General features: G+C 31.7%; 1 pseudogene; it reads right to left on the bottom strand.

Moving 5' to 3' along the window:
- Positions 1-1,257: 1,257 nt before the first annotated feature.
- On the bottom strand, positions 1,258-2,001 carry LOC107944240 (ethylene-responsive transcription factor ERF096-like; annotated as a pseudogene).
- Positions 2,002-3,504: the final 1,503 nt, after the last annotated feature.

Below are 3,504 nucleotides of genomic sequence, written 5' to 3'. Positions count from 1 at the left end.
ATTACTGATCAAATATGAATGTCACATTTTGACATGCTAGCAATTGATACATATATACATTACCCATATCACACACAGTAGCAAAATATTAGATTTCATGTTTCAAAGTCTTATTCATATAATATAGACCCTACAGATTGGCTAAATACGGGTCGTGCAACAATACAACCCTAGGTAAATTTTTCAAAAAATGCTCCCACACGCCTATGTGGCCCGCATGACCTAACTGACCTAGTCTGTGTGGCATCAACAATCTACTTTTCAACCTTGAGCCACTCACTTTTTTTGAGTTTTTCGTTACACACTTGGTCAGTTTTCAATGCAAATCCAATAGAGCGAATTCCAGGACCCTAGAAAAGGCAGCGGCTTAGAACAACACCTAAATCACCGAAGAACCGTTGCTCGCCTCACATTCTTCTCCTATCGAAAACCAAAATGCTCAATTCTCACTTTAACAACTAACCTGAAAAGTTTATTTCTCCATACGAATCGAGAAAATAATTACACTAATTCAACAAAAACAACAACCACTTACCAACAGGAGCACAACAATTGACTGTGCAGAAAAGATGGAAATAAAAATTGAGACAAAAAAAATAAAGGGATGGAAACAATGAGCAAGCGCTAATAAAGAAAACATAGAGAATGAATGACAATTTTTTTACCAGAAAGAAGTTAGAGAATTTTCTTTGGCAGTAACAATGAGCAAAACCGAAAAGAAGGTAGATGAAGGGAATGAGAACATGAAACGGCAAAGAGAAAAATTGTAAGAGAGTTTTGGAGAGAAAGATTGTTTAGAATTCAAATTTGATCCAAACAATACCATATGGCCGGGATAACAAAAATAAAATTTTACCACTAAACCAACAGCCTCATTCTGTTATTAATTGAACAAAAATAATTTTTAAGCTTAATATCCACAAATAGGGGTTGGAGCAAAAAAAAATCTCAAAATTTCAAAAAAAATGATTCAAACCCAAAACCTCACACACACAAGCACAATACTTAACCACGAAACTAAATTAACCCGCTTTAGTAATTCTAACAACTCAAAAACACAAATTTTAAGGTGTTACAGCATAAGTTTTCGGATAATCCATATTTTTTAATTCATTTCTTCTGAAAATTATAACAATTATAGCAAAAGGAATTAAACAATGCTAGTCCATATGTTATCCGGATTTGCAAGTTGCCCGTAATGAATGAGCCAAATATTAGGCTTCATTAATATATAATATATGCTCATAATATAAAACAAAACTAACGTAAAATTATTCAATAATAGAAGGGGGGAGGGGGATAAAGGAAGACAACATATAATTTCAAGTTATAGGTATTGTCTACATTAGTATGTGTGCATATATATAATTTTTTTAAAAAGAAAAAAGGGGAAAAAAAAAAGAAACGAGCTTCATGATTAATGGAGTTGATGTAAAGCTATTATCGTTGCTGAAAATGAGTGCTTTAATTAGCCGTGGAGAAGCAAAAATTCAAGATAGTTGACAAGTCAAACCAAGAAGCCAAACAACACTCTTCTTCCTCTTGCCCCATCAACTCACTATTTTTCCTTGTTTTTCTCTTCATTTTCAAGAAGCTCTTCAAGCAACTTATCATCCAAATACTCTATTTCAAACACTTGTTTCCCTCTTTGATCCATCGACGACGAAGAAGAAGAAGAAGAAGCGGCGGAAGACGAGCCACGGGAAGCGGTAGCTCCGCCGCTATCCATTAGATACTCATGCGGGAAATTAAGAATAGCCAAGTGACCTCTCATTGAATAAGCTGCTCTATCGTAAGCTCGAGCTGCTTCCTCCGCGGTGTTAAAAGTCCCTGCCAAACACGAGCACCGTGTCTATTCGAATCACGTATCTCAGCCGCAAACTTCCCCCACGGCCGTCTTCGTACGCCTCGGTATCGAGTCGTCTCGCCCCCTTCTTCCTTGCCCTTAGAACTACTACCCTCCATAACATAAATAATAAAAATGTGTGTTTGTATTATCTGCATGGCTTATATTTGTTTGGGGAACAGCATTTTATATGGATAAATTAATAGCAGTACTGTAGGGTCCTACAAAATTAGAACAAACATGAAGGAATTTTAATGGCTGAGAAATCTTTCCACGTGGTTATCAGAAAGTACTATCAATTAATTGTTTGTCCAATGTATCTAGATGGTCAACGTGATGGCTATGGAGTTTTCAGAATCCCTTTTTCTTTTCCTCTCTCTTTTATGGTGTCACTTTTTAGGAGGTTTGATTCTAAAATTTCGATCAAAAAAGGAAGAGAATGAAAGTGCTCACATTTAAAATAGGATTATTAATCCATTATTACAGACCATAATAGATTGAAAAGAAAAGTGGTTATATATGGCTAAATTTTATCACATTTACGATATTGATGAACGAAAATGTCTAAGATTTATAAAAATATTTCGATGATTATTGGTAGAGTCATCGGAGTTTGGCAAAAAAATTATTATATTAATTTGTTGATTTTATGTTTGGTTTTTAAATAATTTTTCAATTATTTTATTTGAAAATTATATAAAAATATGAAAATATAAAATACCCTTACAATAATAGTAATTACCTTTTAAGGTAAGTGTATTTTAGTAATTTCGTAACTGAGTTGATATCGAATTAGCTTGTGACACTAACTCAATTAAACATTTTACTTGAATCAAAATAAAACTTAGATTAAAAATTCTCATATAATTTACATAAAGTCATGATATTGGAATCTGAATCTCAAAATTCACAAAACCTTAACATTGTGATTAAATTAAGGCTTCATTAGCAAAAATAATTAAGTCTGGTTTGGATTGTATATGAGAGGATTGAAAAATCTATTTTATTATTAATATTACTGCTAGTAATTATTATATTTTAGCATGTTGCTATTTTATTCTTAAAAAAATAATTATCCTAATAATTATTATATTTTATATTTTTTTTATAAGATTATATATTATAGTTAAATTCAAGTTGAATAATTTGAATGAAAATTACAAAACATGTTCAAATTTGGGGCTCCTTCAAAAAAGTAAAGAATTGGGTCAAGCTGCAAGTGGACAAAGGGGTGAATTTGTTGGCTTAATAGACGACACAAAAAATTGTTAACTTCATGGCACGTGAGCTATATTTTCAATGAGGTGAAGCATGTTACGTTTCTATTTTTTAATCTACTTTGAAGTTTGCTTTTATTAGCTTTTGTGATAAAGAGACTAGTTTGACAGAATCTTGCTCAAAAACTTTCTAATTTCTTTTTCAAGAAAAATATTAGGATTAACCAAATCTATACTTTATTTATAATTCCTAAACTCAAACTATCAATTAAATTAATTCTATAATTGCTCGAACTTTGATTATTACTGTATAATTCCAAACGATAATGGTTTGTATGAAAGTCGGACATTCTCCATTACTTTTTAGTTCATATATATTGAAAGTACATTTGGTACGAATTTGTTGGATCTATTTGTAAAGGTTGTGAAAATAAGTAATAA

Source organism: Gossypium hirsutum, chromosome A02, assembly GCF_007990345.1.
Source record: "Gossypium hirsutum isolate 1008001.06 chromosome A02, Gossypium_hirsutum_v2.1, whole genome shotgun sequence".
Taxonomy (NCBI): domain Eukaryota; kingdom Viridiplantae; phylum Streptophyta; class Magnoliopsida; order Malvales; family Malvaceae; genus Gossypium; species Gossypium hirsutum.
The sequence above is the reverse complement of the archived record's forward strand: the minus strand, read 5'-3'. Positions and strand labels throughout refer to the sequence as shown.